Source organism: Amblyomma maculatum, chromosome 6, assembly GCF_055883805.1.
Source record: "Amblyomma maculatum isolate TAMU_Amacu chromosome 6, ASM5588380v1, whole genome shotgun sequence".
Taxonomy (NCBI): Eukaryota; Metazoa; Arthropoda; class Arachnida; order Ixodida; family Ixodidae; genus Amblyomma; species Amblyomma maculatum.
Genome location: NC_139349.1, coordinates 163,363,804 through 163,390,517, shown reverse-complemented (window position 1 = coordinate 163,390,517; position 26,714 = coordinate 163,363,804).

Genomic DNA, 26,714 nt, shown 5'->3' with positions numbered 1-26,714 from the left:
AAATTTGGCACCTTGGACATCCAAAATTTCACCTCGTCAGAATGTGACCAAAATTGATGTCTAAACTAATTCGAGTATGGCCAATTCTGTGGGGATCTCTAAATCGGGATTGCCAACTACCAAAACTTGGCCCCTTGGACACCCAAAATTTAACCTTGTCAGAATGTGACCAAAATTGATGCCTAAACTAATTTGAGTATGGCCTATTGAGTGAAGATCTCTAAATCGGAATTGCTCACTATCAAAACTGTGCCCCTTGAACACCCAAAATTTGACCTCGTCAGAATGTGACCAAAATTGATGTCTAAACTAATTCGAGTATGCCGAATTCAGTGGGGATTCTAAATCGGGATTGCTCACTACGAAAACTTGGCTCCTTGGACACCTAAAAGTTGACCTCGTCAGAATGTGACCAAAATTGATGTCTAAACTAATTCGAGTGTGGCCTATTCAGTGGGATCTCTAATGATTGCTCACTACCAAATTGGCCCCTTGGACACCAGAAATTTGACCTCGTCAGAATGTGACCAAAATTGGAGTCTAAACTAATTCGATTATGGCCAATTCTGTGGGATTTCTAAGTCGGGATTGCTCACTACCAAAACTTGGCCCCTTGTACACCCAAAATTTCACCTTGTCAGAAGGTCACCAAAATGGATGTTTAAACTAATTCGAGATGGCCAATTCAGTGGGGATCTCTAAGTCAGGATTGCTCACTCCCAAAATTTGGCCCCTTGGACAACCAAAATTTGACCTTGTCAGAATGTTACCAAAATTGATGTCTAAACTAATTCATATATGGCCTATTCAGTGGGGATCTCTAAGTCAGGACTGCTCACTCCAAAAATTTGGCCCCTTGGACACAGAAAATTTGACTTCATCAGAAAGTGACCAAAACTGGAGTCTAAACTAATTCGAGTATTGCCAATTCAGTGCGGATCTCTAAGTCGCAATTGCTCACTCCCAAAATTTGGCCCTTGAACATCCAAAATTTGCCTCGTCAGAAAGCGACCAAAATTGATGTCTAAAATAGTTCAATTATGCCCAATTCAGTGGTGATCTCTAAATCGGGATTGCTCACTACCAAAACATGGCCCCTTGGACACTCAAAATTTGACCTCATCATAATGTGACCAAAATTGATGTCTAAACTAATTTGAGTATCGCCAATTCAGTGGGGATCTCTAAATCGGGATTGCTCACTACCAAAACTTGGCCCCTTGTACACCCAAAATTTGACCTTGTCAGAATGTGACCTAAATTGGAGTTTAAACTAATTCGAGTATGGCCAATTAAGTGGGGATCTCTAAGTCGGGATTGCTCACTCCCAAAATTTAGCCCCTTGGACACCCAAAATTTGCCGCGTCAGAAAGGGACCAAAATTGATGCCTAAACTAATTTGATTATGGCCAATTTGTGGGGATCTCTAAATCTGGATTGCTCACTTCCAAAACTTGGCCCCTTGTACACCCAAAATTTGACCTTGTCAGAATGTGACCTAAATTGGAGTTTAAACTAATTCGAGTATGGCCAATTAAGTGGGGATCTCTAAGTCGGGATTGCTCACTCCCAAAATTTAGCCCCTTGGACACCCAAAATTTGCCGCGTCAGAAAGGGACCAAAATTGATGCCTAAACTAATTTGATTATGGCCAATTTGTGGGGATCTCTAAATCTGGATTGCTCACTTCCAAAACTTGGCCCCTTGTACACCCAAAATTTGACCTTGTCAGAAGGTGACCGAAATGGATGTCTAAACTAATTCATATATGGCCTATTCAGTGGGGATCTCTAAGTCAGGACTGCTCACTCCAAAAATTTGGCCCCTTGGACACAGAAAATTTGACTTCATCAGAAAGTGACCAAAACTGGAGTCTAAACTAATTCGAGTATTGCCAATTCAGTGCGGATCTCTAAGTCACAATTGCTCACTCCCAAAATTTGGCCCCTTGGACATCCAAAATTTGCCTCGTCAGAAAGTGACCAAAATTGATGTCTAAACTAGTTTGATTATGGCCAATTCAGTGGTGATCTCTAAATCGGGATTGCTCACCACCAAAACATGGCCCCTTGGACACTCAAAATTTGACCTCATCATAATGTGACCAAAATTGGAGTCTAAACTAATTCGAGTATGCCGAATTCAGTGGGGATTCTAAATCGGGATTGCTCACTACGAAAACTTGGCTCCTTGGACACCCAAAAGTTGACCTCGTCAGAATGTGACCAAAATTGATGTCTAAACTAATTCGAGTGTGTACAGTGGGATCTCTAATGATTGCTCACTAACAAAACTTGGCCCCTTGGACACCAAAAAATTGACCTCGTCAGAATGTGACCAGAATGGAGTCTAAACTAATTCGATTATGGCCAAATCAGTGGGGATCTCTAAGTCAGGATTGCTCACTCCCAAAATTTGGCCCCTTGGAGAACCAAAATTTGACCTTGTCAGAATGTTACCAAAATTGATGTCTAAACTAATTCATATATGGCCTATTCAGTGGGGATCTCTAAGTCGTCATTGCTCACTTCCAAACCTTGGCCCCTTGGACACCCAAAATTTGACCTCGTCAGAATGTGACCAAAATTGATGTCTAAACTTATACGAGTATGGCCACTTCTGTGGGGATCTCTAAATCGGGATTGCCCACTACCAAAACTTGGCCCCTTGGACACCCAAAATTTGACCTCGTCAGAATGAGACAAAAATTTATGTCTAAACTAATTCGAGTATGGCCAATTCAGTGGGGATCTCTAAACCGGGATTGCTCACTATCAAAACTTGGCCCCTTGTACACCAAAATTGGACCTTGTCAGAATGTGACCTAAATTGGAGTCTAAACTAATTCGAGTATGGCCAATTAAGTGGGGATCTCTATGTCGGGATTGCTCACTCCCAAAATTTAGCCCCTTGGATACCCAAAATTTGCCGCGTCAGAAAGGGACCAAAATTGATGCCTAAACTAATTCGATTATGGCCAATTCTGTGGGGATCTCTAAATCGGGATTGCTCACTTCCAAAACTTGGCCCCTTGTACACCCAAAATTTGACCTTGTCAGAAGGTGACCGAAATGGATGTCAAAACTAATTCGAGATGGCCAATTCAGTGGGGATCTCTAAATCGGGATTGCTCACTATCAAAACTTGGCCCCTTGGACACCCAAAAGTTGACGTCATCAGAATGTGACCAAAATTGATGTCTAAACTTATTCGAGTATGGCCAATTCAGTGGGGATCTCTAAGTCAGGACTGCTCACTCCAAAAATTTGGCACCTTGGACATCCAAAATTTCACCTCGTCAGAGTGTGACCAAAATTGATGTCTAAACTAATTCGAGTATGGCCTGTTCAGGCGGGATCTCTAAGTCGTCATTGCTCACTTCCAAACCTTGGCGCCTTGGAAACACAAAATTTGACCTCGTCAGAATGTGACCAAAATTGATGTCTAAGCTTATTCGAGTATGGCCAATTCTGTGGGGATCTCTAAATCGGGATTGCCCACTACCAAAACTTGGCTCCTTGGACACCCAAAATTTAACCTTGTCAGAATGTTACCAAAATTGATGTCTAAACTAATTTGAGTATGGCCTATTGAGTGGGGATCTCTAAATCGGAATTGCTCACTATCAAAACGTGCCCCTTGGACACCCAAATTTTGACCTTGTCAGAATGTGACCAAAATTGATGTCTAAACTAATTCGAGTATGCCGAATTCAGTGGGGATTCTAAATCGGGATTGCTCACTACGAAAACTTGGCTCCTTGGACACCCAAAAGTTGACCTCATCAGAATGTGACCAAAATTGATGTCTAAACTAATTCGAGTATGGCCTATTCAGTGGGATCTCGAATGATTGCTCACTACCAAAACTTGGTCCCTTGGACACCAAAAATTTGACCTCATCAGAATGTGACCAAAATTGATCTCTAAACTAATTCGAGTATGGCCAATTCAGTGGGGATCTCTAAGTCGGGATTGCTCACTACCAAAACTTGGCTCCTTGGACACCCAAAAGTTGACCTCGTCAGAATGTGACCAAAATTGATGTCTAAACTAATTCGAGTATGGCCAATTCAGTTGGGATCTCAGTCAGGACTGCTCACTCCAAAAATTTGGCACCTTGGACATCCAAAATTTCACCTCGTCAGAATGTGACCAAAATTGATGTCTAAACTAATTCGAGTATGTCCTGTTCAGTCGGGATCTCTAAGTCGTGATTGCTCACTTCCAAACCTTGGCGCCTTGGACACCCAAAAGTTGACCTCGTCAGAATGTGACCAAAATTGATGTCTAAACTAATTCGAGTGTGGTCTATTCAGTGGGATCTCTAATGATTGCTCACTACCAAAACTTGGCCCCTTGGACACCAGAAATTTGACCTCATCAGAATGTGACCAAAATTGGAGTCTAAACTAATTCGATTATGGCCAATTCTGTGGGGATCTCTAAGTCGGGATTGCTCACTACCAAAACTTGGCCCCTTGGACAACCAAAATTTGACCTTGTCAGAATGTTACCAAAATTGATGTCTAAACTAATTCATATATGGCCTATTCAGTGGGGATCTCTAAGTCAGGACTGCTCACTCCAAAAATTTGGCCCCTTGGACACAGAAAATTTGACTTCATCAGAAAGTGACCAAAACAGGAGTCTAAACTAATTCGTGTATTGCCAATTCAGTGGGGATCTCTAAGTCACAATTGCTCACTCCCAAAATTTGGCCCCTTGGACATCCAAAATTTGCCTCGTCAGAAAGCGACCAAAATTGATGTCTAAACTAGTTCGATTATGGCCAATTCAGTGGTGATCTCTAAATCGGGATTGCTCACTACCAAAACATGGCCCCTTGGACACTCAAAATTTGACCTCATCATAATGTGACCAAAATTGATGTCTAAACTAATTTGAGTATCGCCAATTCAGTGCGGATCTCTAAATCGGGATTGCTCACTACCAAAACTTGGCCCATTTGACACCCAAAAGTTGACATCAACAGAATGTGACCAAAATTGATGTCTAAACTTATTCGAGTATGGCCAATTCAGTGGGGATCTCTAAGTCAGGACTGCTCACTCCAAAAATTTGGCACCTTGGACATCCAAAATTTCACCTCGTCAGAATGTGACCAAAATTGATGTCTAAACTAATTCGAGTATGGCCTGTTCAGTGGGGATCTCAATATCGGAATTGCTCGCTATCAAAACTGTGCCCCTTGGACACCCAAAATTTGACCTCGTCAGAATGTGACCAAAATTGATGTCTAAACTAATTCGAGTATGCCGAATTCAGTGGGGATTCTAAATCGGGATTGCTCACTGCGAAAACTTGGCTCCTTGGACACCCAAAAGTTGGCCTCATCAGAATGTGACCAAAATGGATGTCTAAACTAATTCGAGATGGCCAATTCAGTGGAGATCTCTAAGTCAGGATTGCTCACTCCCAAAATTTGGCCCCTTGGACAACCAAAATTTGACCTTTTCAGAATGTTACCAAAATTGATGTCTAAACTAATTCGAGTATGGTCAATTCAGTGGGGATCTCAAAGTCAGGACTGCTCACTCCAAAAATTTGGCACCTTGGACATCCAAAATTTCACCTCGTCAGAATGTGACCAAAATTGATGTCTAAACTAATTCGAGTATGGCCTGTTCAGTCGGGATCTCTAAGTCGTGATTGCTCACTTCCAAACCTTGGCGCCTTGGACACACAAAATTTGACGTCGTCAGAATGTGACCAAAATTGATGTCTAAACTTATTCGAGTATGGCCAATTCTGTGGGGATCTCTAAATCGGGATAGCCCACTACCAAAACTTGGCCCCTTGGACAACCAAAATTTAACATTGTCAGAACGTGACCAAAATTGATGTCTAAACTAATTTCAGTATGGCCTATTGAGTGGGGATCTCTAAATCGGAATTGCTCACTATCAAAACTGTGCCCCTTGGACACCCAAAATTTGACCGCGTCAGAATGTGACCAAAATTGATGTCTAAACTAATTCGAGTATGCCGAATTCAGTGGGGATTCTAAATCGGGATTGCTCACTACGAAAACTTGGCTCCTTGGACACCCAAAAGTTGGCCCCGTCAGAATGTGACCAAAAGGGATGTCTAAACTAATTCGAGATGGCCAATTCAGTGGGGATCTCTAAGTCAGGATTGCTCACTCCCAAAATTTGGCCCCTTGGACAACCAAAATTCGACCTTGTCAGAATGTTACCAAAATTGATGTCTAAACTAATTCATATACGGCTATTCAATGGGGATCTCTAAGTCATGACTGCTCGCTCCAAAAATTTGGCCCCTTGGACACAAAAAATTTGACTTCTTCAGAAAGTGACCAAAACCGGAGTCGAAACCAATTCGAGTATTGCCAATTCAGTGGGGATCTCTAAGTCACAATTGCTCACTCCCAAAATTTGGCCCCTTGGACATCTAAAATTTGCCTCGTCAGAAAGCGACCAAAATTGATGTCTAAACTAGTTCGATTATGGCCAATTCAGTGGTGATCTCTAAATCGGGGTTGCTCACTACCAAAACATGGCCCCTTGGACACTCAAAATTTGACCTCATCATAATGTGACCAAAATTGATGTCTAAACTAATTTGAGTATCGCCAATTCAGTGGGGATCTCTAAATCGGGATTGCTCACTATCAAAACTTGGCCCCTTGGACACCCAACAGTTGACATCAACAGAATGTGACCAAAATTTATGTGTAAACTTATTCGAGTATGGTCAATTCAGTGGGGATCTCTAAGTCAGGACTGCTCACTCCAAAAATTTGGCACTTTGGACATCCAAAATTTCACCTCGTCAGAATGAGACAAAAATTGATGTGTAAACTAATTCGAGTATGGCCAATTCAGTGGGGATCTCTAAATCGGGATTGCTCACTATCAAAACTTGGCCCCTTGGACACCCAAAAGTTGACATCAACAGAATGTGACCAAAATTGATGTCTAAACTTATTCGAGTATGGCCAATTCAGTGGGGAACTCTAAGTCAGGACTGCTCACTCCAAAAATTTGGCACCTTGGACATCCAAAATTTCACCTCGTCAGAATGTGACCAAAATTGGTGTCTAAACTAATTCGAGTATGGCCTGTTCAGTGGGGATCTCTAAGTCGTCATTGCTCACTTCCAAACCTTGGCCCCTTGGACACCCAAAATTTGACCTCGTCAGAATGTGACCAAAATTGATGTCTAAACTTATACGAGTATGGCCAATTCTGTGGGGATCTCTAAATCGGGATTGCCCACTACCAAAACTTGGCTCCTTGGACACCCAAAATTTGACCTCGTCAGAATGTGACAAAAATTCATGTCTAAACTTATTGGAGTATGGCCAATTCTGTGGGGATCTCTAAATCGGGATTGCCCACTACCAAAACTTGGCACCTTGGACAACCAAAATTTAACCTTGTCAGAATGTGACCAAAATTGATGTCTAAACTAATTTCAGTATGGCCTATTGAGTGGGGATCTCTAAATCGGAATTGCTCACTATCAAAACTGTGCCCCTTGGACACCCAAAATTTGACCTCGTCAGAATGTGACCAAAATTGATGTCTAAACTAATTCGAGTATGCCGAATTCAGTGGGGATTCTAAATCGGGATTGCTCACTACGAAAACTTGGCTCCTTGGACACCCAAAAGTCGGCCCCGTCAGAATGTGACCAAAATGGATGTCTAAACTAATTCGAGATGGCCAATTCAGTGGGGATCTCTAAGTCAGGATTGCTCACTCCCAAAATTTGGCCCCTTGGACAACCAAAATTTGACCTTGTCAGAATGTTACCAAAATTGATGTCTAAACTAATTCATATATGACCTATTCAGTGGGGATCTCTAAGTCATGACTGCTCGCTCCAAAAATTTGGCCCCTTGGACACAGAAAATTTGACTTCTTCAGAAAGTGACCAAAACTGGAGTCTAAACTAATTCGAGTATTGCCAATTCAGTGGGGATCTCTAAGTCACAATTGCTCACTCCCAAAATTTGGCCCCTTGGACATCCAAAATTTGCCTCGTCAGAAAGTGACCAAAATTGATGTCTAAACTAGTTCGATTATGGCCAATTCAGTGGTGATCTCTAAATCGGGATTGCTCACTACCAAAACATGGCCCCTTGGACACTCAAAATTTGACCTCATCATAATGTGACCAAAATTGATGTCTAAACTAATTTGAGTATCGCCAATTCAGAGGGGATCTCTAAATCGGGATTGCTCACTACCAAAACTTGGCCCCTTGTACACCCAAAATTTGACCTCGTCAGAATGTAACCTAAATTGGAGTCTAAACTAATTCGAGTATGGCCAATTAAGTGGGGATCTCTAAGTCGGGATTGCTCACTCCCAAAATTTAGCCCCTTGGATACCCAAAATTTACCGCGTCAGAAAGGGACCAAAATTGATGCCTAAGCTAATTCGATTATGGCCAATTCTGTGGGGATCTCTAAATCGGGATTGCCCACTACCAAAACTTGGCTTCTTGGACACCCAAAAGTTGATGTCGTCAGAATGTGACCTAAATTGGAGTCTAAACTAATTCGAGTTTGGCCAATTCAGTTGGGATCTCAGTCAGGACTGCTCACTCCAAAAATTTGTCACCTTGGACATCCAAAATTTCACCTCATCAGAATGTGACCCAAATTGATGTCTAAACCAATTCGAGTATGGCCTGTTCAGTCGGGATCTCTAAGTCGTGATTGCTCACTTCCAAACCTTGGCGCCTTGGACACACAAAATTTGACCTCGTCAGAATGTGACCAAAATTGATGTCTAAACTTATTCGAGTATGGCCAATTCAGTGGAGATCTCTAAATCGGGATTGCTCACTATCAAAACTTGGCCCCTTGGACACCAAAAATTTGACCTCATCAGAATGGGACCAAAATTGGTTACTAAACTAATTCGAGTATGGCCTATTGAGTGGGGATCTCTAAATCGGAATTGCTCACTATCAAAACTGTGCCCCTTGGACACCCAAAATTTGACCTCGTCAGAATGTGACCAAAATTGATGTCTAAACTAATTCGAGTATGCCGAATTCAGTCGGGATTCTAAATCGGGATTGCTCACTACGAAAACTTGGCTCCTTGGACACCCAAAAGTTGGCTTCATCAGAATGTGACCAAAATGGATGTCTAAACTAATTCGAGATGGTCAATTCAGTGGAGATCTCTAAGTCAGGATTGCTCACTCCCAAAATTTGGCCCCTTGGACAACCAAAATTTGACCTTTTCAGAATGTTACCAAAATTGATGTCTAAACTAATTCGAGTATGGCCAATTCAGTAGGGATCTCAAAGTCAGGACTGCTCACTCCAAAAATTTGGCACCTTGGACATCCGAAATTTCACCTCGTCAGAATGTGACCAAAATTGATGTCTAAACTAATTAGAGTATGGCCTGTTCAGTCGGGATCTCTAAGTCGTGATTGCTCACTTCCAAACCTTGGCGCCTTGGACACACAAAATTTGACCTCGTCAGAATGTGACCAAAATTGATGTCTAAACTTATTCGAGTATGGCCAATTCTGTGGGGATCTCTAAATCGGGATTGCCCACTACCAAAACTTGGCCCCTTGGACAACCAAAATTTAACCTTGTCAGAACGTGACCAAAATTGATGTCTAAACTAATTTCAGTATGGCCTATTGAGTGGGGATCTCTAAATCGGAATTGCTCACTATCAAAACTGTGCCCCTTGGACACCCAAAATTTGACCGCGTCAGAATGTGACCAAAATTGATGTCTAAACTAATTCGAGTATGCCGAATTCAGTGGGGATTCTAAATCGGGATTGCTCACTATGAAAACTTGGCTCCTTGGACACCCAAAAGTTGGCCCCGTCAGAATGTGACCAAAATGGATGTCTAAACTAATTCGAGATGGCCAATTCAGTGGGGATCTCTAAGTCAGGATTGCTCACTCCCAAAATTTGGCCCCTTGGACAACCAAAATTCGACCTTGTCAGAATGTTACCAAAATTGATGTCTAAACTAATTCATATATCGCCTATTCAGTGGGGATCTCTAAGTCATGACTGCTCGCTCCAAAAATTTGGCCCCTTGGACACAGAAAATTTGACTTCTTCAGAAAGTGACCAAAACTGGAGTCGAAACTAATTCGAGTATTGCCAATTCAGTGGGGATCTCTAAGTCACAATTGCTCACTCCCAAAATTTGGCTCCTTGGACATCTAAAATTTGCCTCGTCAGAAAGCGACCAAAATTGATGTCTAAACTAGTTCGATTATGGCCAATTCAGTGGGGATCTCTAAATCGGGATTGCTCACTACCAAAACTTGGCCCCTTGTACACCCAAAATTTGACCTCGTCAGAATGTGACCTAAATTGGAGTCTAAACTAATTCGAGTATGGCCAATTAAGTGGGGATCTCTAAGTCGGGATTGCTCACTCCCAAAATTTAGCCCCTTGGATACCCAAAATTTACCGCGTCAGAAAGGGACCAAAATTGATGCCTAAGCTAATTCGATTATGGCCAATTCTGTGGGGATCTCTAGATCGGGATTGCCCACTACCAAAACTTGGCTCCTTGGACACCCAAAAGTTGATGTCATCAGAATGTGACCTAAATTGGAGTCTAAACTTATTCGAGTATGGCCAATTCAGTGGGGATCTCTAAGTCAGGACTGCTCACTCCAAAAATTTGGCACCTTGGACATCCAAAATTTCACCTCGTCAGAATGTGACCAAAATTGATGTCTAAACTAATTCGAGTATGGCCTGTTCAGTGGGGATCTCTAAGTCGTCATTGCTCACTTCCAAACCTTGGCCCCTTGGACACCCAAAATTTGACCTATCAGAATGAGACAAAAATTGATGTCTAAACTAATTCGAGTATGGCCAATTCAGTGGGAATCTCTAAATCGGGATTGCTCACTATCCAAACTTGGCTCCTTGGACACCAAAAATTTGACCTCATCAGAATGTGACCAAAATTGATCTTTAAACTAATTCGAGTATGGCCAATTCAGTGGGGATCTCTAAGTCGTGATTGCTCACTTCCAAACCTTGGTGCCTTGGACACACAAAATTAGACCTCGTCAGAATGTGACCAAAATTGATGTCTAAACTTATTTGACTATGGCCAATTCTGTTGGGATCTCTAAATCGGGATTGCCCACTACCCAAACTTGGCCCCTTGGACACCCAAAATTTACCCTGTCAGAATGTGACCAAAATTGATGTCTAAACTAATTTGAGTATGGCCTATTGAGTGGGGATCTCTAAATCGGAATTGCTCACTATCAAAACTGTGCCCCTTGGACACCCAAAATTTGACCTCATCAGAATGTGACCAAAATTGATGTCTAAACTAATTCGAGTATGCCGAATTCGGTGGGGATTCTAAATCGGAATTGCTCACTACGAAAACTTGGCTCCTTGGACACCCAAAATTTGACCTCGTCAGAATGTGACCAAAATAGATGTCTAAACTAATTCGAGTGTGGCCTACACAGTGGGATCTCTAATGATTGCTCACTACCAAAACTTGGCCCCTTGGACAACAAAAATTTGACCTCGTCAGAATGTGACCAAAATTGATCTCTAAACTAATTCGAGTATGGCCAATTCAGTGGGGATCTCTAAGTCGGGATTGCTCACTCCAAAAATTTGGCACCTTGGACATCCAAAATTTCACCTCGTCAGAATGTGACCAAAATTGATGTCTAAACTAATTCGAGTATGGCCTGTTCAGTGGGGATCTCTAAGTCGTCATTGCTCACTTCCAAACCTTGGCCCCTTGGACACCCAAAATTTGACCTCGACAGAATGTGACCAAAATTGATGTCTAAACTTATACGAGTATGGCCAATTCTTGGGGATCTCTAAATCGGGATTGCCCACTACCAAAACTTGGCCCCTTGGACACCCAAAATTTAACCTTGTCAGAATTTGACCAAAATTGATGTCTAAACTAATTTGAGTATGGCCTATTCAGTGGGGATCTCTAAATCGGGATTGCTCACTATCAAAACTTGGCCCCTTGGACACCAAAAATTTGACCTCATCAGAATGTGACCAAAATTGATCTCAAAACTAATTCGAGTATGGCCAATTCAGTGGGGATCTCTAAGTCGGGATTGCTCACTACCAAAACTTGGCTCCTTGGACACCCAAAAGTTGACCTCGTCAGAATGTGAGCAAAATTGATCTCTAAACTAATTCGAGTATGGCCAATTCAGTGGGGATCTCATTCAGGACTGCTCACTCCAAAAATTTGGCACCTTAGACATCCAAAATTTCACCTCGTCAGAATGTGACCAAAATTGATGTCTAAACTAATTCGAGTATGGCCTGTTCAGTCGGGATCTCTAAGTCGTGATTGCTCACTTCCAAACCTTGGCGCCTTGGACACACAAAATTTCACCTCGTCAGAATGTGACCAAAATTGATTTCTAAACTTATTCGAGTATGGCCAATTCTGTGGGGATCTCTAAATCGGGATTGCCCACTACCAAAACTTGGCCCCTTGGACACCCAAAATTTAACCTTGTCAGAATGTGACCAAAATTGATGTCTAAACTAATTTCAGTATGGCCTATTGAGTGGGGATCTCTAAATCGGAATTGCTCACTATCAAAACTGTGCCCCTTGGACACCCAAAATTTGACCTCGTCAGAATGTGACCAAAATTCATGTCTAAACTAATTCGAGTATGCCGAATTCAGTGAGGATTCTAAATCGGGATTGCTCACTACGAAAACTTGGCTCCTTGGACACCCAAAAGTTGACCTCGTCAGAATGGGACCAAAATTGATGTCTAAACTAATTCGAGTATGGCCTATTCAGTGGGATCTATAATGATTGCTCACTACCAAAACTTGGCCCCTTGGACACCAAAAATTTGACCTCGTCAGAATGTGACCAAAATTGGAGTCTAAACTAATTCGATTATGGCCAATTCTGTGGGGATCTCTAAGTCAGGATTGCTCACTCCCAAAATTTGGCCCCTTGGGCAACCAAAATTTGACCTTGTCAGAATGTTACCAAAATTGATGTCTAGACTAATTCATATGGCCTATTCAGTGGGGATCTCTAAGTCATGACTGCTCGCTCCAAAAATTTGGCCCCTTGGACACAGAAAATTTGACTTCTTCAGAAAGTGACCAAAACTGGTGTCTAAACTAATTCGTGTATTGCCAATTCAGTGGGGATCTCTAAGTCACAATTGCTCACTCCCAAAATTTGGCCCCTTGGACACCCAAAATTTGACCTCGTCAGAATGTGACCTAAATTGGAGTCTAAACTAATTCGAGTATGGCCAATTAAGTGGGGATCTCTAAGTCGCAATTGCTCACTCCCAAAATTTGGCCCCTTGGACATCCAAAATTTGCCTCGTCAGAAAGCGACCAAAACTGATGTCTAAATAGTTCGATTATGGCCAGTTCAGTGGTGATCTCTAAATCGGGTTTGCTCACTACCAAAACATGGCCCCTTGGACACTCAAAATTTGACCTCATCATAATGTGACCAAAATTGATGTCTAAACTAATTTGAGTATCGCCAATTCAGTGGGGATCTCTAAATCGGGATTGCTCACTACCAAAACTTGGCCCCTTGTACACCAAAATTTGACCTCGTCAGAATGTGACCTAAATTGGAGTCTAAACTAATTCGAGTATGGCAAATTAAGTGGGGATCTCTAAGTCGGGTTTGCTCACTCCCAAAATTTATCCCCTTGGATACCCAAAATTTACTGCGTCAGAAAGGGACCAAAATTGATGCCTAAACTAATTCGATTATGGCCAATTCTGTGCGGATCTCTAAATCGGGATTGCCCACTACCAAAACTTGGCCCCTTGGACACCAAAAATTTGACCTCATCAGAATGTGACCGAATTTGATCTCTAAACTAATTCGAGTACGGCCAATTCAGTGCGGATCTGTAAGTCGGGATTGCTCACTACCAAAACTTGGCTTCTTGGACACCCAAAGTTGACGTCGTCAGAATGTGACCAAAATTGATGTCTAAACTTATTCGTGTATGGCCAATTCAGTGGGGATCTCTAAGTCAGGACTGCTCACTCCAAAAATTTGGCACCTTGGACATCCAAAATTTCACCTCGTCAGAATGTGACCAAAATTGATGTCTAAACTAATTCGAGTATGGCCTGTTCAGTGGGGATCTCTAAGTCGTCATTGCTCACTTCCAAACCTTGGCCTCTTGGACACCCAAAATTTGACCTCATCAGAAGGAGACAAAAATTGATGTCTAAACTAATTCGAGTATGGCCAATTCAGTGGGGATCTCTAAATCAGGATTCCTCACTATCAAAACTTGTCTCCTTGGACACCAAAATTTGACCTCATCAGAATGTGACCAAAATTGATCTCTAAACTAATTCGAGTATGGCCAATTCAGTGGGGATCTCTAAGTCGGGATTGCTCACTACCAAAACTTGGCTCCTTGGACACCCAAAAGTTGACCTCGTCAGAATGTGACCAAAATTGATGTCTAAACTAATTCGAGTATGGCCTGTTCAGTCGTGGTCTCTAAGTCGTGATTGCTCACTTCCAAACCTTGGCGCCTTGGACACACAAAATTTGACCTCGTCAGAATGTGACCAAAATTGATGTCTAAACTTATTCGAGTATGGCCAATTCTGTTGGTATCTCTAAATCGGGATTGCCCACTACCCAAACTTGGCCCCTTGGACACCCAAAATTTAACCTTGTCAGAATTTGACCAAAATTGATGTCTAAACTAATTTGAGTATGGCCTATTCAGTGGGGATCTCTAAATCGGGATTGCTCACTATCAAAACTTGGCCCCTTGGACACCAAAAATTTGACCTCATCAGAATGTGACCAAAACTGATCTCAAAACTAATTCGAGTATGGCCAATTCAGTGGGGATCTCTAAGTCGGGATCGCTCACTACCAAAACTTGGCTCCTTGGACACCCAAAAGTTGACCTCGTCAGAATGTGAGCAAAATTGATGTCTAAACTAATTCGAGTATGGCCAATTCAGTGGGGATCTCATTCAGGACTGCTCACTCCAAAAATTTGGCACCTTAGACATCCAAAATTTCACCTCGTCAGAATGTGACCAAAATTGATGTCTAAACTAATTCGAGTATGGCCTGTTCAGTCGGGATCTCTAAGTCGTGATTGCTCACTTCCAAACCTTGGCGCCTTGGACACACAAAATTTCACCTCGTCAGAATGTGACCAAAATTGATTTCTAAACTTATTCGAGTATGGCCAATTCTGTGGGGATCTCTAAATCGGGATTGCCCACTACCAAAACTTGGCCCCTTGGACACCCAAAATTTAACCTTGTCAGAATGTGACCAAAATTGATGTCTAAACTAATTTCAGTATGGCCTATTGAGTGGGGATCTCTAAATCGGAATTGCTCACTATCAAAACTGTGCCCCTTGGACACCCAAAATTTGACCTCGTCAGAATGTGACCAAAATTCATGTCTAAACTAATTCGAGTATGCCGAATTCAGTGAGGATTCTAAATCGGGATTGCTCACTACGAAAACTTGGCTCCTTGGACACCCAAAAGTTGACCTCGTCAGAATGGGACCAAAATTGATGTCTAAACTAATTCGAGTATGGCCTATTCAGTGGGATCTCTAATGATTGCTCACTACCAAAACTTGGCCCCTTGGACACCAAAAATTTGACCTCGTCAGAATGTGACCAAAATTGGAGTCTAAACTAATTCGATTATGGCCAATTCTGTGGGGATCTCTAAGTCAGGATTGCTCACTCCCAAAATTTGGCCCCTTGGGCAACCAAAATTTGACCTTGTCAGAATGTTACCAAAATTGATGTCTAGACTAATTCATATATGGCCTATTCAGTGGGGATCTCTAAGTCATGACTGCTCGCTCCAAAAATTTGGCCCCTTGGACACAGAAAATTTGACTTCTTCAGAAAGTGACCAAAACTGGTGTCTAAACTAATTCGTGTATTGCCAATTCAGTGGGGATCTCTAAGTCACAATTGCTCACTCCCAAAATTTGGCCCCTTGGACATCCAAAATTTGCCTCGTCAGAAAGCGACCAAAATTGATGTCTAAACTAGTTCGATTATGGCCAATTCAGTGGTGATCTCTAAATCGGGATTGCTCACTACCAAAACATGGCCCCTTGGACACTCAAAATTTGACCTCATCATAATGTGACCAAAATTGATGTCTAAACTAATTTGAGTATCGCCAATTCAGTGCGGATCTCTAAATCGGGATTGCTCACTACCAAAACTTGGCCCCTTGTACACCCAAAATTTGACCTCGTCAGAATGTGACCTAAATTGGAGTCTAAACTAATTCGAGTATGGCCAATTAAGTGGGGATCTCTAAGTCGGGATTGCTCACTCCTAAAATTTAGCCCCTTGGATACCCAAAATTTACCGCGTCAGAAAGGGACCAAAATTGATGCCTAAGCTAATTCGATTATGGCCAATTCTGTGGGGATCTCTAGATCGGGATTGCCCACTACCAAAACTTGGCTTCTTGGACACCCAAAAGTTGATGTCGTCAGAATGTGACCTAAATTGGAGTCTAAACTTATTCGAGTATGGCCAATTCAGTGGGGATCTCTAAGTCAGGACTGCTCACTCCAAAAATTTGGCACCTTGGACATCCAAAATTTCACCTCGTCAGAATGTGACCAAAATTGATGTCTAAACTAATTCGAGTATGGCCTGTTCAGTGGGGATCTCTAAGTCGTCATTGCTCACTTCCAAACCTTGGCCCCTTGGACACCCAAAATTTGACCTATCAGAATGAGACAAAAATTGATGTGTAAACTAATTCGAGTATGGCCAATTCAGTGGGAATCTCTAAATCGGGATTGCTCACTATCAAAACTTGGCTCCTTGGACACCAAAAATTTGACCTCATCAGAATGTGACCAAAATTGATCTCTAAACTAATTCGAGTATGGCCAATTCTGTGGGGATCTCTAAGTCGGGATTGCTCCTACCAAAACTTGGCACCTTGTACATCCAAAATTTGACCTTGTCAGAAGGTAACCAAAATGGATGTCTAAACTAATTCGAGATGGCCAAATCAGTGGGGATCTCTAAGTCAGGATTGCTCACTCCCAAAATTTGGCCCCTTGGACAACCAAAATTTGACCTTGTCAGAATGTTACCAAAATTGATGTCTAAACTAATTCATATATGGCCTATTCAGTGGGGATCTCTAAGTCATGACTGCTCACTCCAAAAATTTGGCCCCTTGGACACAGAAAACTTGACTTCATCAGAAAGTGACCAAAACTGGAGTCTAAACTAATTCGAGTATTGCCAATTCAGTGGGGATCTCTAAGTCGCAATTGCTCACTCCCTAAAATTTGGCCCCTTGGACATCCAAAATTTGCCTCGTCAGAAAGCGACCAAAACTGATGTCTAAATAGTTCGATTATGGCCAATTCAGTGGTGATCTCTAAATCGGGTTTGCTCACTACCAAAACATGGCCCCTTGGACACTCAAAATTTGACCTCATCATAATGTGACCAAAATTGATGTCTAAACTAATTTGAGTATCGCCAATTCAGTGGGGATCTCTAAATCGGGATTGCTCACTACCAAAACTTGGCCCCTTGTACACCAAAATTTGACCTCGTCAGAATGTGACCTAAATTGGAGTCTAAACTAATTCGAGTATGGCCAATTAAGTGGGGATCTCTAAGTCGGGTTTGCTCACTCCCAAAATTTATCCCCTTGGATACCCAAAATTTACTGCGTCAGAAAGGGACCAAAATTGATGCCTAAACTAATTCGATTATGGCCAATTCTGTGCGGATCTCTAAATCGGGATTGCCCACTACCAAAACTTGGCCCCTTGGACACCAAAAATTTGACCTCATCAGAATGTGACCGAATTTGATCTCTAAACTAATTCGAGTACGGCCAATTCAGTGGGGATCTCTAAGTCGGGATTGCTCACTACCAAAACTTGGCTCCTTGGACACCCAAAAGTTGACCTCGTCAGAATGTGAGCAAAATTGATGTCTAAACTAATTCGAGTATGGCCAATTCAGTGGGGATCTCATTCAGGACTGCTCACTCCAAAAATTTGGCACCTTAGACATCCAAAATTTCACCTCGTCAGAATGTGACCAAAATTGATGTCTAAACTAATTCGAGTATGGCCTGTTCAGTCGGGATCTCTAAGTCGTGATTGCTCACTTCCAAACCTTGGCGCCTTGGACACACAAAATTTCACCTCGTCAGAATGTGACCAAAATTGATTTCTAAACTTATTCGAGTATGGCCAATTCTGTGGGGATCTCTAAATCGGGATTGCCCACTACCAAAACTTGGCCCCTTGGACACCCAAAATTTCACCTTGTCAGAATGTGACCAAAATTGATGTCTAAACTAATTTCAGTATGGCCTATTGAGTGGGGATCTCTAAATCGGAATTGCTCACTATCAAAACTGTGCCCCTTGGACACCCAAAATTTGACCTCGTCAGAATGTGACCAAAATTCATGTCTAAACTAATTCGAGTATGCCGAATTCAGTGAGGATTCTAAATCGGGATTGCTCACTACGAAAACTTGGCTCCTTGGACACCCAAAAGTTGACCTCGTCAGAATGGGACCAAAATTGATGTCTAAACTAATTCGAGTATGGCCTATTCAGTGGGATCTATAATGATTGCTCACTACCAAAACTTGGCCCCTTGGACACCAAAAATTTGACCTCGTCAGAATGTGACCAAAATTGGAGTCTAAACTAATTCGATTATGGCCAATTCTGTGGGGATCTCTAAGTCAGGATTGCTCACTCCCAAAATTTGGCCCCTTGGGCAACCAAAATTTGACCTTGTCAGAATGTTACCAAAATTGATGTCTAGACTAATTCATATGGCCTATTCAGTGGGGATCTCTAAGTCATGACTGCTCGCTCCAAAAATTTGGCCCCTTGGACACAGAAAATTTGACTTCTTCAGAAAGTGACCAAAACTGGTGTCTAAACTAATTCGTGTATTGCCAATTCAGTGGGGATCTCTAAGTCACAATTGCTCACTCCCAAAATTTGGCCCCTTGGACATCCAAAATTTGCCTCGTCAGAAAGCGACCAAAATTGATGTCTAAACTAGTTCGATTACGGCCAATTCAGTGGTGATCTCTAAATCGGGATTGCTCACTACCAAAACATGGCCCCTTGGACACTCAAAATTTGACCTCATCATAATGTGACCTAAATTGGAGTCTAAACTAATTCGAGTATGGCCAATTAAGTGGGGATCTCTAAGTCGGGATTGCTCACTCCTAAAATTTAGCCCCTTGGATACCCAAAATTTACCGCGTCAGAAAGGGACCAAAATTGATGCCTAAGCTAATTCGATTATGGCCAATTCTGTGGGGATCTCTAGACCGGGATTGCCCACTACCAAAACTTGGCTTCTTGGACACCCAAAAGTTGATGTCGTCAGAATGTGACCTAAATTGGAGTCTAAACTTATTCGAGTATGGCCAATTCAGTGGGGATCTCTAAGTCAGGACTGCTCACTCCAAAAATTTGGCACCTTGGACATCCAAAATTTCACCTCGTCAGAATGTGACCAAAATTGATGTCTAAACTAATTCGAGTATGGCCTGTTCAGTGGGGATCTCTAAGTCGTAATTGCTCACTTCCAAACCTTGGCCCCTTGGACACCCAAAATTTGACCTATCAGAATGAGACAAAAATTGATGTGTAAACTAATTCGAGTATGGCCAATTCAGTGGGAATCTCTAAATCGGGATTGCTCACTATCAAAACTTGGCTCCTTGGACACCAAAAATTTGACCTCATCAGAATGTGACCAAAATTGATCTCTAAACTAATTCGAGTATGGCCAATTCTGTGGGGATCTCTAAGTCGGGATTGCTCCTACCAAAACTTGGCACCTTGTACACCCAAAATTTGACCTTGTCAGAAGGTAACCAAAATGGATGTCTAAACTAATTCGAGATGGCCAAATCAGTGGGGATCTCTAAGTCAGGATTGCTCACTCCCAAAATTTGGCCCCTTGAACAACCAAAATTTGACCTTGTCAGAATGTTACCAAAATTGATGTCTAAACTAATTCATATATGGCCTATTCAGTGGGGATCTCTAAGTCATGACTGCTCACTCCAAAAATTTGGCCCCTTGGACACAGAAAACTTGACTTCATCAGAAAGTGACCAAAACTGGAGTCTAAACTAATTCGAGTATTGCCAATTCAGTGGGGATCTCTAAGTCGCAATTGCTCACTCCCAAAATTTGGCCCCTTGGACATCCAAAATTTGCCTCGTCAGAAAGCGACCAAAACTGATGTCTAAATAGTTCGATTATGGCCAATTCAGTGGTGATCTCTAAATCGGGTTTGCTCACTACCAAAACATGGCCCCTTGGACACTCAAAATTTGACCTCATCATAATGTGACCAAAATTGATGTCTAAACTAATTTGAGTATCGCCAATTCAGAGGGGATCTCTAAATCGGGATTGCTCACTTCCAAACCTTGGCACCTTGGACACACAAAATTTGACCTCGTCAGAAGGTGACCAAAATTGATGTCTAAACTTATTCGAGTATGGCCAATTCTGTTGGGATCTCTAAATCAGGATTGCCCACTACCCAAACTTGGCCCCTTGGACACCCAAAATTTAACCTTGTCAGAATTTGACCAAAATTGATGTCTAAACTAATTTGAGTATGGCCTATTCAGTGGGGATCTCTAAATCGGGATTGCTCACTATCAAAACTTGGCCCCTTGGACACCAAAAATTTGACCTCATCAGAATGTGACCAAAATTGATCTCAAAACTAATTCGAGTATGGCCAATTCAGTGGGGATCTCTAAGTCGGGATTGCTCACTACCAAAACTTGGCTCCTTGGACACCCAAAAGTTGACCTCGTCAGAATGTGAGCAAAATTGATGTCTAAACTAATTCGAGTATGGCCAATTCAGTGGGGATCTCATTCAGGAATGCTCACTCCAAAAATTTGGCACCTTAGACATCCAAAATTTCACCTCGTCAGAATGTGACCAAAATTGATGTCTAAACTAATTCGAGTATGGCCTGTTCAGTCGGGATCTCTAAGTCGTGATTGCTCACTTCCAAACCTTGGCGCCTTGGACACACAAAATTTCACCTCGTCAGAATGTGACCAAAATTGATTTCTAAACTTATTCGAGTATGGCCAATTCTGTGGGGATCTCTAAATCGGGATTGCCCACTACCAAAACTTGGCCCCTTGGACACCCAAAATTTAACCTTGTCAGAATGTGACCAAAATTGATGTCTAAACTAATTTCAGTATGGCCTATTGAGTGGGGATCTCTAAATCGGAATTGCTCACTATCAAAACTGTGCCCCTTGGACACCCAAAATTTGACCTCGTCAGAATGTGACCAAAATTCATGTCTAAACTAATTCGAGTATGCCGAATTCAGTGAGGATTCTAAATCGGGATTGCTCACTACGAAAACTTGGCTCCTTGGACACCCAAAAGTTGACCTCGTCAGAATGGGACCAAAATTGATGTCTAAACTAATTCGAGTATGGCCTATTCAGTGGGATCTATAATGATTGCTCACTACCAAAACTTGGCCCCTTGGACACCAAAAATTTGACCTCGTCAGAATGTGACCAAAATTGGAGTCTAAACTAATTCGATTATGGCCAATTCTGTGGGGATCTCTAAGTCAGGATTGCTCACTCCCAAAATTTGGCCCCTTGCAACCAAAATTTGACCTTGTCAGAATGTTACCAAAATTGATGTCTAGACTAATTCATATGGCCTATTCAGTGGGGATCTCTAAGTCATGACTGCTCGTTTCAAAAATTTGGCCCCTTGGACACAGAAAATTTGACTTCTTCAGAAAGTGACCAAAACTGGTGTCTAAACTAATTCGTGTATTGCCAATTCAGTGGGGATCTCTAAGTCACAATTGCTCACTCCCAAAATTTGGCCCCTTGGACATCCAAAATTTGCCTCGTCAGAAAGCGACCAAAATTGATGTCTAAACTAGTTCGATTACGGCCAATTCAGTGGTGATCTCTAAATCGGGATTGCTCACTACCAAAACATGGCCCCTTGGACACTCAAAATTTGACCTCATCATAATGTGACCAAAATTGATGTCTAAACTAATTTGAGTATCGCCAATTCAGTGCGGATCTCTAAATCGGGATTGCTCACTACCAAAACTTGGCCCCTTGTACACCCAAAATTTGACCTCGTCAGAATGTGACCTAAATTGGAGTCTAAACTAATTCGAGTATGGCCAATTAAGTGGGGATCTCTAAGTCGGGATTGCTCACTCCTAAAATTTAGCCCCTTGGATACCCAAAATTTACCGCATCAGAAAGGGACCAAAATTGATGCCTAAGCTAATTCGATTATGGCCAATTCTGTGGGGATCTCTAGACCGGGATTGCCCACTACCAAAACTTGGCTTCTTGGACACCCAAAAGTTGATGTCGTCAGAATGTGACCTAAATTGGAGTCTAAACTTATTCGAGTATGGCCAATTCAGTGGGGATCTCTAAGTCAGGACTGCTCACTCCAAAAATTTGGCACCTTGGACATCCAAAATTTCACCTCGTCAGAATGTGACCAAAATTGATGTCTAAACTAATTCGAGTATGGCCTGTTCAGTGGGGATCTCTAAGTCGTCATTGCTCACTTCCAAACCTTGGCCCCTTGGACACCCAAAATTTGACCTATCAGAATGAGACAAAAATTGATGTGTAAACTAATTCGAGTATGGCCAATTCAGTGGGAATCTCTAAATCGGGATTGCTCACTATCAAAACTTGGCTCCTTGGACACCAAAAATTTGACCTCATCAGAATGTGACCAAAATTGATCTCTAAACTAATTCGAGTATGGCCAATTCTTTGGGGATCTCTAAGTCGGGATAGCTCCTACCAAAACTTGGCACCTTGTACACCCAAAATTTGACCTTGTCAGAAGGTAACCAAAATGGATGTCTAAACTAATTCGAGATGGCCAAATCAGTGGGGATCTCTAAGTCAGGATTGCTCACTCCCAAAATTTGGCCCCTTGGACAACCAAAATTTGACCTTGTCAGAATGTTACCAAAATTGATGTCTAAACTAATTCATATATGGCCTATTCAGTGGGGATCTCTAAGTCATGACTGCTCACTCCAAAAATTTGGCCCCTTGGACACAGAAAACTTGACTTCATCAGAAAGTGACCAAAACTGGAGTCTAAACTAATTCGAGTATTGCCAATTCAGTGGGGATCTCTAAGTCGCAATTGCTCACTCCCAAAATTTGGCCCCTTGGACATCCAAAATTTGCCTCGTCAGAAAGCGACCAAAACTGATGTCTAAATAGTTCGATTATGGCCAGTTCAGTGGTGATCTCTAAATCGGGTTTGCTCACTACCAAAACATGGCCCCTTGGACACTCAAAATTTGACCTCATCATAATGTGACCAAAATTGATGTCTAAACTAATTTGAGTATCGCCAATTCAGTGGGGATCTCTAAATCGGGATTGCTCACTACCAAAACTTGGCCCCTTGTACACCAAAATTTGACCTCGTCAGAATGTGACCTAAATTGGAGTCTAAACTAATTCGAGTATGGCCAATTAAGTGGGGATCTCTAAGTCGGGTTTGCTCACTCCCAAAATTTATCCCCTTGGATACCCAAAATTTACTGCGTCAGAAAGGGACCAAAATTGATGCCTAAACTAATTCGATTATGGCCAATTCTGTGCGGATCTCTAAATCGGGATTGCCCACTACCAAAACTTGGCCCCTTGGACACCAAAAATTTGACCTCATCAGAATGTGACCGAATTTGATCTCTAAACTAATTCGAGTACGGCCAATTCAGTGCGGATCTGTAAGTCGGGATTGCTCACTACCAAAACTTGGCTTCTTGGACACCCAAAGTTGACGTCGTCAGAATGTGACCAAAATTGATGTCTAAACTTATTCGTGTATGGCCAATTCAGTGGGGATCTCTAAGTCAGGACTGCTCACTCCAAAAATTTGGCACCTTGGACATCCAAAATTTCACCTCGTCAGAATGTGACCAAAATTGATGTCTAAACTAATTCGAGTATGGCCTGTTCAGTGGGGATCTCTAAGTCGTCATTGCTCACTTCCAAACCTTGGCCTCTTGGACACCCAAAATTTGACCTCATCAGAAGGAGACAAAAATTGATGTCTAAACTAATTCGAGTATGGCCAATTCAGTGGGGATCTCTAAATCAGGATTCCTCACTATCAAAACTTGGCTCCTTGGACACCAAAATTTGACCTCATCAGAATGTGACCAAAATTGATCTCTAAACTAATTCGAGTATGGCCAATTCAGTGGGGATCTCTAAGTCGGGATTGCTCACTACCAAAACTTGGCTCCTTGGACACCCAAAAGTTGACCTCGTCAGAATGTGACCAAAATTGATGTCTAAACTAATTCGAGTATGGCCTGTTCAGTCGTGGTCTCTAAGTCGTGATTGCTCACTTCCAAACCTTGGCGCCTTGGACACACAAAATTTGACCTCGTCAGAATGTGACCAAAATTGATGTCTAAACTTATTCGAGTATGGCCAATTCTGTTGGGATCTCTAAATCGGGATTGCCCACTACCCAAACTTGGCCCCTTGGACACCCAAAATTTAACCTTGTCAGAATTTGACCAAAATTGATGTCTAAACTAATTTGAGTATGGCCTATTCAGTGGGGATCTCTAAATCGGGATTGCTCACTATCAAAACTTGGCCCCTTGGACACCAAAAATTTGACCTCATCAGAATGTGACCAAAACTGATCTCAAAACTAATTCGAGTATGGCCAATTCAGTGGGGATCTCTAAGTCGGGATCGCTCACTACCAAAACTTGGCTCCTTGGACACCCAAAAGTTGACCTCGTCAGAATGTGAGCAAAATTGATGTCTAAACTAATTCGAGTATGGCCAATTCAGTGGGGATCTCATTCAGGACTGCTCACTCCAAAAATTTGGCACCTTAGACATCCAAAATTTCACCTCGTCAGAATGTGACCAAAATTGATGTCTAAACTAATTCGAGTATGGCCTGTTCAGTCGGGATCTCTAAGTCGTGATTGCTCACTTCCAAACCTTGGCGCCTTGGACACACAAAATTTCACCTCGTCAGAATGTGACCAAAATTGATTTCTAAACTTATTCGAGTATGGCCAATTCTGTGGGGATCTCTAAATCGGGATTGCCCACTACCAAAACTTGGCCCCTTGGACACCCAAAATTTAACCTTGTCAGAATGTGACCAAAATTGATGTCTAAACTAATTTCAGTATGGCCTATTGAGTGGGGATCTCTAAATCGGAATTGCTCACTATCAAAACTGTGCCCCTTGGACACCCAAAATTTGACCTCGTCAGAATGTGACCAAAATTCATGTCTAAACTAATTCGAGTATGCCGAATTCAGTGAGGATTCTAAATCGGGATTGCTCACTACGAAAACTTGGCTCCTTGGACACCCAAAAGTTGACCTCGTCAGAATGGGACCAAAATTGATGTCTAAACTAATTCGAGTATGGCCTATTCAGTGGGATCTCTAATGATTGCTCACTACCAAAACTTGGCCCCTTGGACACCAAAAATTTGACCTCGTCAGAATGTGACCAAAATTGGAGTCTAAACTAATTCGATTATGGCCAATTCTGTGGGGATCTCTAAGTCAGGATTGCTCACTCCCAAAATTTGGCCCCTTGGGCAACCAAAATTTGACCTTGTCAGAATGTTACCAAAATTGATGTCTAGACTAATTCATATATGGCCTATTCAGTGGGGATCTCTAAGTCATGACTGCTCGCTCCAAAAATTTGGCCCCTTGGACACAGAAAATTTGACTTCTTCAGAAAGTGACCAAAACTGGTGTCTAAACTAATTCGTGTATTGCCAATTCAGTGGGGATCTCTAAGTCACAATTGCTCACTCCCAAAATTTGGCCCCTTGGACATCCAAAATTTGCCTCGTCAGAAAGCGACCAAAATTGATGTCTAAACTAGTTCGATTATGGCCAATTCAGTGGTGATCTCTAAATCGGGATTGCTCACTACCAAAACATGGCCCCTTGGACACTCAAAATTTGACCTCATCATAATGTGACCAAAATTGATGTCTAAACTAATTTGAGTATCGCCAATTCAGTGCGGATCTCTAAATCGGGATTGCTCACTACCAAAACTTGGCCCCTTGTACACCCAAAATTTGACCTCGTCAGAATGTGACCTAAATTGGAGTCTAAACTAATTCGAGTATGGCCAATTAAGTGGGGATCTCTAAGTCGGGATTGCTCACTCCTAAAATTTAGCCCCTTGGATACCCAAAATTTACCGCGTCAGAAAGGGACCAAAATTGATGCCTAAGCTAATTCGATTATGGCCAATTCTGTGGGGATCTCTAGATCGGGATTGCCCACTACCAAAACTTGGCTTCTTGGACACCCAAAAGTTGATGTCGTCAGAATGTGACCTAAATTGGAGTCTAAACTTATTCGAGTATGGCCAATTCAGTGGGGATCTCTAAGTCAGGACTGCTCACTCCAAAAATTTGGCACCTTGGACATCCAAAATTTCACCTCGTCAGAATGTGACCAAAATTGATGTCTAAACTAATTCGAGTATGGCCTGTTCAGTGGGGATCTCTAAGTCGTCATTGCTCACTTCCAAACCTTGGCCCCTTGGACACCCAAAATTTG